Here is a 13,472-nt window from a genome sequence, read left to right on the forward strand (position 1 = left end):
TTACCATAATATTAGCCCATCCCTTGATCATCTTGCCTTCCTTTCCCCTGAATTCCCTCCTTCACCCTTTTCTGAAGGCACCAGGGGAAGTAAATCTTGACACCTTTGTTCAGGTTGCTTTCACTCTCTGGGCTGTTCTGCTTTCTGTGCTGAACAGAAGTCTTAATGAACCATTTCTCTTGAGGATGATCTTAAGCATCATTTTACTCAAGGAGAATTCTTGCTCCTTTCCTCGTTGCACATCACGTCCTTAAAGGAGAATTGATTTTTCTGTCATGCCCTCTGTGTACAAGTACTTATATCACAGGACCTATCTCATTTGATTGCTGTACTTATGTATGCTTATAAATGTGTTGATCTCACATTTATTTTTATTCTCAACTCTTTGAGACTTAGAGCTGACGGTTTGACGTCTATGTTAAAATGCATGAGAATGGCCGTTGTAAAGGTAAAGCACTGTCTTACACAGCCATTGACAGTACCGTAATTTTTATATATCCCATTTTTTGTATATGTAGAAAGAAAAAGTTATGGAATTTTAATATCAGATTCTGTAAATACTGGTTAAAAGGTACACAGAGATGCATATCCAATGGTTTGATGAATTAATATTTTTACTTCGCTTATCTCAATGACCTGGTGTTGTAAAACTTGGGATTAATTTGGGGTTGCCTTAGCATAGATTAAGAAAAGGGATGGTTTTTTGGGGGGTGACATCCTTTGGGATTTCATTGTTAGATACTAATATAATAAGATCTCTAATGTCTCCTTGGCTACAATGATGTACTTACAAGAACCAATTGTATATGTGCTAATTTTTAAATAAAATTATTTTCTTTCATTTTTTTTCTTATGATTTCAGACTCAAACTACCTTCTTCCTTTTTTCCTTTTAAATATTTATTTATTTATTTATTTGGGGGGAGGGGCAGAGGGAAAGAGGATCTTAAGTAGGCTCCAAGCCTAGTACAGACTGAGCCACCCAGGCACCCTCCTTTTAAACATTTATTAAGCAACACCTCAGCCACTCACTGTATTAGAAACCTGATAATCAAGCATGAATATACAGGGACACACACATGCACATACTGTCAGAAATTCTGGGGATTTATAATCTAAGAAGGGGGAAGGAATAAAGAAACATTTATTGCAAAATGGTAACTATTACAAATCAGAAGAAGATGACAACATCTCTTTGTGGTGATACATTTGCAGGATTCTTAAGACCCATGTAATTCACCAGGCAGACAAAAGGAAAAAGGCATTTCTGAGAGAAGTAGATACAAAGACTCAAATGTGAAAGCATACTACCTTCAGCTTATCCAAAGTGCAGTTTTTTGGGGAGTAGTGGAACAGGAGACAGGGATCTCTTCATAGGTGAGTGTGTGAAACCCTTGTTGCTATGCTGAGAACGATTAGAGCTCCTGATACAGTTTACAGAGAAAGGGAGTCATTGAAAACATATTAATAGGAAAAGGATATGTTACATGAGACTTTAAAATGGTTACCTTGTCTGTAGTACGGTCTGGAAACTGAAGAAATGAAGGACAGTTGAGGGACTCCTGCAGTAATTCAAGAGAAGATTGACGAAGGTACACATTCAGACATGCTGATAGGAAAGGAAAGGTTAGGAGGAGTTCACGGGATTTTTTCTAAGAGGTAAAAATAGGAATTGGTGACTCATTAGATGTAGGAGATAGAGGAATGTAAGGCAGTATACTCATCTTGGGGTTAGGAAAACTGCGAATGTTGGTGCCTCTAAGGAAACAATAGTAAGAGGAAAAACTAAATGAAAGAAGAGTTTGGGTTTGTTTGTGTTATGTTTTGAATGCCTTTAAGGCATATCAGTTATATTCTGAAGAAAATAAGAAATACAGTTTTGGATGAGCTAATATTCTGTTAGTTTAATAGAAAACCCACAATCTGACTTAACCACACAGTTGTTGATTTTCCTTATCTAACAGTAAATCTGAAGATGAGAAGTGGCTGGTATCACTCTGCTGCCCAGTTATGTTAAGACCCTCATTTCTTTCATTATCTTATTTTTGTTTTTGTTTTTTTTTCTTCTCATCCTGGTCACTCAATGTAAGTTATAGTATGGCTTCTCCATTTCTGTTCTACAGTCACATTTTAAGCAAGATGGAGAAGGATGGGAGGACAATGATAAAATCAGAAACAAATACTTTGGAAAACTCCCCAGAAGAAGACAATTTCTGAAAAGTAGCTTAAGGAGTTCTGCAGATGCACTCTTCAGTAAACAAACAAAACTGATAATAATTATTTCTTTAAAAACAACAACAACAACTGTAAAATCTCTGGAAATTGTCTTACAGGTATTCTGTAAATGAATTTTCTTGAATTATTTATTCAAGAAAATCAAATAAATCTGTAAAAGAGTAAGAGTCTGCGTCACTTGAGAACCTTTCTGAACACCCAGCACACCATGATGGAAGCTCTACCCTGGATGCATGTAACCAGGAAGATGGGTCTCCCTTTCTCCCAGCTCTAATCAAGGGCTACAGTATCTCCCCAGGAGGAACAGGCCAGATGCATTTCTAATCCTTCCCAGCACCATGTTGCAGAAGGTAAATTCTGGGCAAGGACATGGGGTCCTTACCTCCGTTCAACCACCAGATTCTACCTCAGTACAGACTGAGAATAGTGGGGCTCCAATTACCTTTGCCCATTTACATTTAGAGTTTAGGTTCTGTGCTGGGAAATGCAAGCTCAGAGTAGCAGAGACATTGACCCAGCCCAGAATGCTTCTCTTCAAGAAGGATGTCACCCAACAAAAGGGGCCACCTTCGGCACTCCCAGTTCTAAGTCAGTAGCTGAGAGATTTTACCTCAATGGAAAGAAAGGTAGGCTATCCAAACAGAAGCCTACAAAGTCCCCCCCAAAGTACCTGATTTTATTTGGACACAGGGTGGGTAGTTCAAGCTTAAGTTTGCTCCCAAAAAGAGGAGAGGTTTGGGGGGTAAACAATTAAGAAGAGGCCAATATTTGGGGCGCCTGTGTGGCACAGCAGTTAAGCATCTGCCTTCGGCTCAGGGCGTGATCCCGGAATTATGGGATCGAGCCCCCCATCAGGCTCCTCCGCTATGAGCCTGCTTCTACCTCTCCCACTCCCCCTGCTGTGTTCCCTCTCTCGCTGGCTGTCTCTATCTCTGTCAAATAAATAAAATAAAATAAAATAAAATAAAATAAAATAAAATAAAATAAAATAAAATAAAATAAAATAAAATAAAATAAAATAAAATAAAATAGAAGAGGCCAATATTTGAATGAGCAATAGGCTAAACTTTAGGCCAGCTAGTTTAACAGGGAGAACTGGGGAAAAGTTAGTTAAGAAGTATCATCCTGGAGTCATAGCAAACCTCAAAGACTGGCAGCGAAATTTACTGCACGATTAATGCTTTAGAACATTGTCAAAAACAACGGAGCAGTAGCTGATAGTTAATAGAGGTTAACAGCTAGATGTAATACCAAAAAAGGCAGATGGATTAACAGAGAGTTAGGGGAATGAAACTGTCAAAGAAAAATCTGCTAAAACCATCGTTATTCCAGGATGACTGTGCACTCACCCATGCACGTTCCGAGGAATGACATTAGCGGTTTCACACTTTGGGGACAATGGACTTTGTTAAAATAATCCAGCTAAATCATTGAGTAAATACACAAGCAAATGACCACAATAAGCCCTGCAGAAAGGACAAAGTATGACCCAAGCACGGAACAAAAGCAGGCAACAGAAACTGCCTTTAGGGGCGCCTGGGTAGCACAGTCCTTAGGCGTCTGCCTTCGTCTCAGGGCGTCCCGGCGTCCCGGGATCGAGTCCAACATCGGGCTCCTCCGCTGGGAGCCGGCTTCTTCCTCTCCCACTCCCCTACTATGTTCCCTCTCTCGCTGGCTGTCTCTCTGTCACATAAATAAATAAAATCTTTAAAAAAAAGAAAGAAAGAAAGAAACTGCCTTTAAGAGGGCCTAGCTGTTAGTCTTATCAGATAAAGACTTCAAAGCAACCATTGTAAGTATATCCAGGGAACAAAAGTAAACCATGTTTAAGGAAATACAGTTATGATGGCAAGGTCCCATCAAGTAAAGAATATGAATAAAAATAAAAATTTCAATTATAACAAATAAACAAATAATCGAAATTATAAAAAATTAACCAAAAGTCAATTCAGGAGTTGAGAAGTACAATACAATATTATAAATGAAAATTTCTTAGAAAGGCATGAGTATATTTGAGCTAGAACAGTCAGCAAACTTGAAGATAGATTGACGGCAATTAAGAAATATGAAGAAAAGAGAGACAGAATGAAGAGATACAAAAGAAACTCAGAGAAATGTAGGACACTGTTAAATGCAATGGAAATACTAGTAGGAGAGGAGACAGAGAAAGCAACAAAAAATATATCCATATTGAAGAAATAATGGATGAAATCTCAAATTTGACAAAATGTTCATCTATGCACCCAAGAATCTCAACAATCCCCAAGCATAATAAATGCAAAAGATTTCGAAGACACATTATAGTAAAGATTGAAAAACAAAGACAGAAAATATCTTGAAAGCAGGATGACATAAGTAATTCAATATGTACAAAGGCTTCCAGTAAGATTCATAACTGATTTCTAATCAGAACCAATGGACACCCGAAGGCAGTGGGATGGCATATTTAAACGTTAGAAAAAAAAAAAGTAATATCAACCAAAAGTTTCATGTCCAGGGAAACTACATTTCAACAATGAAATGAAAAAAAAAAAAAGGATTTTGCTAGATTAACAAAATAGAGAGGATTTATTATCAGCAGTCCTGTCTTCCTGCCTTAAAAAAAATTAAAGTGATTTATTTAGGCTTAAATTAAGTAATCCCGAATAATATTTCAAATTCACATAAAAAATAAAGGTAATTATATAATTGGTATATATGGTAATGGTAATTTACCTTTAATTAATTGTAAATGACAGCATAAAATCATATTTATATAACTACTGTTGGGCATACAACAGTATAGAAATGTATACTTGACAGCAAAATAATAAAGGAGGTGGATGGAAGTAAATCTCTATTGAATTAAGGAAATGATGCAGATGGTAACTCCACAGGAACAAATGATGATAACAGATATGGCAAAAAAAAGTAAATAGAAGAAGCTCTATAAATATATACTTGCTCTCTTCCTCTCTCAGCTTCTTTAGAGGTTGTAGAATTAGATAAAGTAATGCACCAATGGGTTTCTAACATATATGCAAACAATAGGTACAACAATAATACCACCAAAGAGGTGAGATGATAGAGCTGTATCAGAATAATTCTTCTATGTTTTACTGGATTCCACATAGTATAAATCTAAGGAGATTCTGAAAAGTTAAGGTGTACATAGCAATTCCTAGAAAAACTATGAAAATAACTCAAAAATAGAGTGAAAAAAATATTAAATAATTATTTATTAAATATTATTTAAAATAATTTTTTCACTCTATTTTTGAATTATTTTCATAGTATTAAGAAGGGCATGTGATGTGATGAGCACTGAGTGTTATATGAAACGAATAAATCAATGAACATTACATCAAAAACTAATGATATACTCTCTGTTGGCTAATTGAATTTAAATAAAATAAAAAAATAAAGTAAAATTAAATTAAAAAACAAAAGAAAAGAGAAAATATTAAATAATTAAAATGCAGAAATATACATTTAATGCAAAAGAAAATAAGAAGGAATCGAGAAAAAAGAGATAATGGACATAAAAAAAGTAAACTGTCAGACATAAATCTAGTTCTATAATAATAACATTAAAGGAAAATGGATTAAACAATCCTATCAAAAGATAGATATCAAACTGTATAAAAACAAACTAAAAAAAAAAATCTCTGATCCAAATATATGCTGTATAGAGGAGACACACTTTAGATTCAAATATACAAATAATTTGAAAGTAAAAGAATAGGAGAAAATATATCATGCAAACAGCCCACAAGAATCAGAATGGACATCAGTGTTCTTAATTGCTCAGCATCCAGTCCCTCCAGAGGTCAAATTAATATCGGGTGGCCCAAGTCCCTGCTATAAATCACTTTTCAGCATAAATTATCTGTGGTAGCTCAGGTAAACGAAAAATTTTTATGGGTAGGTTATTCCAAGGGCTTTGAGGTTTTGTCCCAGAGCCAGTCAAGGACAAGAATGTTCTTTGTTTTTTGGAATGCGTCAGGTTTGAACATCCAGATAACCCTAGACTACAAAGATCTGATAGACATTTCTCCAAAGACAATACACATATTCCCAGTAAGAATGTGTAAAGGTGGTTGGCATTTTTAACAATCAAGGAAATGAAAGTCAAAACCACAATGTGGCAACACTTCACACTCAAGAGGATGGCTATCATAAAAAAACAGATTATAACAAATGTTGAGGATGTGGAGACATTGGAACGCTCATGCACTGCCGATGGTTATGTAAAATGGAGAAGTGGCTTTGTGCAACAGTCTGGCAGTTCCTTAAAAAGTTAAACATTAAGATAAAAAGTTCACATAAACAAAAAGTTTGAGTTAAACAAAATGTTACTATTTGTTGCTAATGTTTGTATATGACCCAGAAATTCTATTTTCAACTGGACATACCCAAGAGAAATTAAAATCTATGTCCACACAATAACTTAACATGAATGTTCATAGTAGCATTACTCATAAGAGCCACAAAGTGGGTATGACTCATCTGTCTATTAACTGCTGAATGGGTAAATAAAATACAGTCTATTCACATAATGGGATATTATCAGCCATAAAAAGAATAATGCTACAACATGGATGCCTTGAGAACATTATGCTAAATGAAACAAACCCATCACAAAAGACCACATATTATCTGATTGCATTTATGTGAAATGTCCAGAATAGTCAATTCCATAGAGAAAGAAAGTAGACTAGTGTTTGCCTAGGGCATAGGAATTTCAGGGATAATGAGAACAAAGTTTCTTTTTGGGTTAATGAAAATGTTCTACAGTTAATTGTGATGATGTTTGCACAGTTTGTAAATATATTTAAAAGCATTTAATTTTACAGTTAAAATGTGCAAATGGTAGGGTATGTGAATTGTATCTCAATTAAGGTGCTATACAAAAAATCTTTCCAGAAGACATTTGTTTATATCTCATTGGTAAAAAATTTTATCACATGGCCATTTCTGGCTATAAGTGTGGGGGTAGGTGTGGGGAGTGGCTATACTTGAGGAATAAAAGAAACTTTTAACTTGGTGCCATTGATGATCTGATGAAATTTTGTAGAAAGAAAAAGGCAGAATGGATATGGAGCAGGCAAATGATAGTATCTCCAACTGTGTCTAAAACTTTGAATTAACATGGAACCTGACAATCCTTAGGGTAGATGATAGATCCTCCCGGCCCCAAAACAATAGAGTCTTCCCCTCTCTAACTATAGGCACCAAGGAGCATTTTTTTAAAAAAACCACACTTACCATCATACTCTTATATCCTGTTATTTGTTGACAGGAGTAATTTTCTATTTGTTTAAAGCATACTGTTATTCCAGACACCCTGGACAATCTATGCATATGTATCCATGGATATTTATTAGGTGCCAGAATATATAATAAATAAATACATAATGTTATATATTAATGTTATATTATATATTATATACATATATTATAATATGTACACTTTATATGTAGACATTCATACATAAAATATGTATATATATAATATACATTATACATACATAACATATGTGTAACCATTTTTAGGCTCATTTACATAGGGATGCAGTGTGGAAAGTACGTCTCTTGAAAAAGCCTGGAAACACATTCGCGATTAACAGTAGTTTTTGTCCTGAGTGGATAAATATTAACATGTTACTTGGTCAACACCATCATGCAACGAGTTAGTGACATAGTCTGACAGCAGAAATCTTTATTCTTCTTTAGGTAAGGGTGGTTCTTGGAACTCCATTCTTTTAGAAAGGGAACAGAGGGACACATCCTGTAGCTCCGCCTGCTAAACTTACATGTCAGATTATACTTCTTCAAGTTCGTATGGATTCATACTCATCTCCTCCTTAAAACATCCATTCGTATTTATTGGTTACCTTAATAATTCTAAATAATAAAAAATTCTGCAGCCTGCTGTTTTTCACTGTAGTACTAGTCTCACATTTCTTCCCAAACATCTTCTGCGGCTGGTTGTTGCCTTCCCATATTTCATATGATGCTACTTTTGCTGCCTCAAATGGGACTCTGATGAATTCCTGTGCCTTTTGTTCATATTTTCTCTACCTAGGATTCCCTATCTGACTCCCAACTTTCCATGTCAAAATCAGCTCATTCTTTAAGGTTTGCCATTGATTGTATTTCTGTCATATTGTGTTTGCTTAATCTGTCAACATTCCACCTTTGGATCTTGTTTTATTTTTGCATTTTTACATGGCATTTATGTTAATTTTCCTCAAGTTATGAATATTTGAGTAAATTTCGCTATGTAACTAAAGATTGCAAGCCTTCTCATGGAAGTAACTGTATCCCTATTTATGTCTCTAAAACCTAAAGTTGCATAAGGAGAGGGTTCAACACTTCAAACAGAGAGACTTAGTGAACTATGATTGAAAGATATTACATATAATTTTTGCATTTAATTATGCATTAACACCTTGTGCTATACCAATATCTAGCTACAAATCATGTTTCAATACAAGAGAAAACAGGGCGTAGAGGAGATGACTGTGGGAACACAAGTGTACCAGGGGGTCAGGAGGGTCCTGAGGAAATAAACACACCACTCAGTGAACTGGTACAACTTATAAAAGTGATCTCATGAGAAAGAGATTCAAAGTCGGACTACCCTATTTGAACTCATGAGGTTTTTTAGAGCTCTGTTCATTTTCAAAGTGAAAGAGTTCCAAACATAGGCTTCTGCCACCTTTAGGGATTAAAATATTCATCCCAGTGAGAGGATAGAGCAGCTTTGAACAAAATCAACCACTTGTGGTTAACAGAGAGGATGCTGAGGTCTTCACCTTGTTTGCTTCCAGTGCCATATTCATTCAGCCTTCTGAATATTAAACATGGGAAAATTGTCAATTATATGTATGTTTAAAAATTAATTGATCTCTGTCTCCTGGGACCAGGTATTACTTTCAGTAATTTTCCACTCATTCCATGTTTATAAAAAGTTATCTACAGTGCACTATTTCTTAAGTTCTGTTAAATCTAGTGCTTTCCCTGCTCACCACAGTGTTAGAACTCACATCTGGAGAGCTGTGGGATGATGGAAGTCTTTAAAAACTAGTTATTCTTAAAAAATCAAAACATGGAGCTGTGGTATTAATGGCACTACATTGTTCTTCTGAAACATGAGAAAAAGAGAAACTGTTTAAGTCATATGACAGGTTATTATTCTGGTTAATGTGAAATGTTCACCTGACAAGCTTATTGAGTTTGATTTGTGTGCGTAGCCCCACAACACATGCATGGTTTATCTGACCTCCCTTCCCCCTCCAAAACTGACATCAGTAAATGTGCCACCTGAAAAAAACAAAAACAAAAATAAACAACAACAACAACAAAACCAAGAAAAACACCTGGAGTATTAAAGTGTTTTAACAAGTATGATTTATGTTAATGGTACAGAAGAGAATATTTTTTGGTTCGCAAAAACATAACAGGCAATTGATGTGCCATATTGCAGTATGGTTTTAGCTATCAACATGTCAAGATTTAGTTTTGCTGTTAACATTTTACGATTTAGAAGGCTATAAGAATATGTGCAGTGTAGCAACAACACAAGCTTCATTCCCTCAGCTGTATTTATTGGGCTCTCATTTTTTCCCCCTTTTATAGAAGAAATTGAAAAAAAAAGAGAACAGGAGAGACAGACAGGCATCCACTCAATATATTTCATTTTCTTTATTATGTCAAGTAGTGAGAAATAAAAAGACAGAAAACCGAGTTCTTAATAGCTTAGGCTCAGACCAAAGAGGATCCCAGACAGGGAAGTCACAGTATATTTTTATTGGCTTATTATCTCCAACAGATAACTTGATCATGTCAAAGAATGTACCACTTGATCCCAGACCTTCATCAATTACAAGAGCCACAAGGTTAAGGATGTATTGTGCAGGCTATTGGATGGGGAGTCCCTGGTGATGTTACCATATACACAAGTAACAGTGAGTGAGAGGCAGGGGACATCATCAGAGGCTCGGATATTGTTCCTCAAGTTTATTCTACCAGGCAGTGGCTTCAAATGAAAAGATAAGGCCTCAAGGCTGCAGAAAACAAGGCTAAATGAATGCTTAAAGAATAAATTAGGGTAAAATATTAATTTATTACATAATCAGGACTTAATCTGTAACGTCAAGGACAAGGCCACCTTTGGCTGGTCATTATTTTCTGGTTTTACCAGTGTAATGAGTATCCAGTATTGGTGCTCTCAAAAATACTGTCAATATCAATATCTATGTAACCATTGAGTCTCAAATTCAATTCCAGACATAAAGATTTGAATTAATGAGATATGTAGTAAACGTACAGATAACTATTTCATGACCAAGTAAAATACTTTAGATCCGGTGTATACTTTTAAATGATATTCTACAATGAGCCAGATGGAGTTATTTTTTAAATAATTCTATTTTACAGCTTTTTGAAAGGAAAAATTTTCCTTTTAAAATGAAATCAGCTATTCATCAAAAAAAGAGAACATTTTGTTCTTGGCTTAGTTTTTCCATAAAGAACTCAGCATAAACTGGAGAAAGAAATTCTAGAACATGTTTTTTTTTTTCTCTCCCATACATGCAAGATTGGAGTCATTTGGACTTAAGAGAGAAAGAATACTTAAAAAAAAATGTGTGTGTATTCTATTAAATGCATTCTCACATGTAAAGTTAATATCTTTTTCATCAGTAAAATAACTCACTTTTTTCGTCTTTAGATCTTACCCTTTTTCAGCATCTGCAAAAATACACTTTAACGCATGTTACATTAAGATAATTAAATGGTAGCTATGTCAGTAATCATCCTGTTAGTCCCAAAAGTGACCTAACAATAAACAGGAGGGCTTGTGTGTGTATGTCTGCTTATCAGAAGGAGGATTAGCGGATGGAAAAAAAAAAAAAAAAAGAAGGCACAGGAGAAGAGGGGAGGAAAGAAGAGGTGAATGTTTAGGATCAGAGACATATATTTTTAAATATGTAAGACAACAGATTTCATGTTCTCATGTTAAATGTTCTTACCAAAACAAAACAAAATAAAACACTAAAACTTCCCGCCTCCCCCAAACACACAAAAGAACACAGGAAATTTTAGAGGTGTTGGTATGTTTAGCACCTTGAATGTGATGTTGGTACAACAGGTATATGCACGTGTCTAGACTCATCAAGATTTAACATTAAATTTGTGACATTTATTGTATATCAATTATATCTTAAAATACTAAAAAAATGAATATTTTCTACTATACAGGGAGCAGAATAAACAGGAAAGCATCAGCCTTCACTTGGCAAGCCATTCAGCTGAGAATATCACTGGATTTGGTGTATAGATTGTTCCAAAATAAATTTAAAATTTACATGGCAGAATAAGTCATTCCAAACACTAGTAAATTGATTATTGCTCACTCATTCACCTCCTTTATTTAGTAGAAAAATTTGATATAGTTTTTAAAAGGTGAACTGCAGAATCATTATATTTTTCAGTAGTCAGGACCTTGCTGTCAATGTGTATCACCCCAAATGCAGTCCATCCAATGGCCCTGTTATCACAAAGCAGAGATGTTCATTTAGCCTCTAGGGTATTTGTATTTGTATTCTTGCCAAGATGTTGAAGTATTTCCTTTGTGTTAAAATGGCAGAATTTAGTTTCTTGTTTCAAATAGCACCATGATTTTGGCTGGGCCATAGCTAGCTCATGAGTTTCTGGAGCTTTGAGACTAGGAACTTGGGAACAGGCTTTTTTCATCTTTACATAAATAAGATAATAATGTGAAAGTACCTGGTACATACCAAGCAAATATTCCTCTTCAAAACCTTAGTGGTAACAGGTGGGATATAAATAAATAAGATAAAACACTGATACCATGTATTGGGCTCAACTGAAAAAATACACACACACACACACACACACACACACACACACACACAGAGAGATATGAGGCAAACTGTATTTCAAGTATGGAGATTAAATATATACCTGAATGGATCTGATATATTTTGCCAAGTGCCCCATACTACAGTACATAAAACAGGTCATTGTTAAATTATTTACAAATGATAAGCTATTAGAAAACCAATGTGGTGTAAGAAAATATTATTCCAATGTAAAACAAAATTCTTCAAAGTGGTTATAATGAAAGGCCTCGCAATAGCCATTTCATAAAATGAATTCTATCCAACAACATAGCAGCCCATAAAATGAAATTATGTTCTCTCTGTATATGTCAGTACTGATGATATCTAATCAATAACTCCACTGCTGTCAAGCTCAGGTTGAATTTGTAGGGAGGAAAAAAACATGTTACATTCTCTACCTATATTATTTCATAAAGAAACATTCCTTTATTTTAACCAAAATATCCTTCCAGAAAAGGTTAAGAGACACAGTTATACTTTTGGTGAGCTATACTTTTTGTGACTTGCAATATTTTTAATATAGATTGAAATAGGCTGAATAGAGAATTAAACTATTTGCATTCATGTCTCAAAAACAGTTTAACAGCTTTAATTTACCTGTTTTGTAGTATTTACATAATAAGAAAGAAAAAGTGGGGAGGCATTTTCACTAAATGTGTAGCCGCTGGTCAATTAGAAGTAGTTCTGTTATTTCTTGAAATTAAAAGAACACGTTTTTAAAAATCTCTCATCTTTTATTAACCAAATATTTTAATGTATTAATAACAAGGATACTATTGTGTAGAGACTTGTGGTTTACAGTGCTTTTATCGAGTTATAGTATTTAATACTTACTATGTACCATGTTATGTACTATGCATGTACTACGTACCATGTATAAGATACGCATTATTACCCTGTTAGTGTATTAGGAAACTGAATTTTAGGACTTTAAGAATCTTGTTCAAATTTAAAAAAAATAGGAAATGAGAATCATAATTTGTACCTCAGTCAACCTTACTCCCTGTAACCATAATGGTATGCTTCACAAACTTTCCATTAATTATGAGGAGAGTGATTCGCCGTTACTCACACGCATGTCCTAGTTCTTGGTCTCCCTGCACTTTTGACTATCTTCCTTTGACCTTGAAAGCTCACTTAGCCTTAGACCGAGCCAAAGAAACCTGTTTTGTTAAGAAAATGATATTTGATATCCCCAAGTGGAAATGTATTCTTTCTTTCCCTTTTGCCATAACATCTCAATTTCTTTTGAAGAACTCTCCCTTGAAAGTCCACTCTGTCATAAGTTGAGTTACTTTGTGTTCATGGCCCCCTAGTAGGAAACATA

Source organism: Ursus americanus, chromosome 11 (genome assembly GCF_024610735.1).
Source record: "Ursus americanus isolate L20-20 chromosome 11, mUrsAme1.1.p, whole genome shotgun sequence".
Classification (NCBI taxonomy): Eukaryota; Metazoa; Chordata; class Mammalia; order Carnivora; family Ursidae; genus Ursus; species Ursus americanus.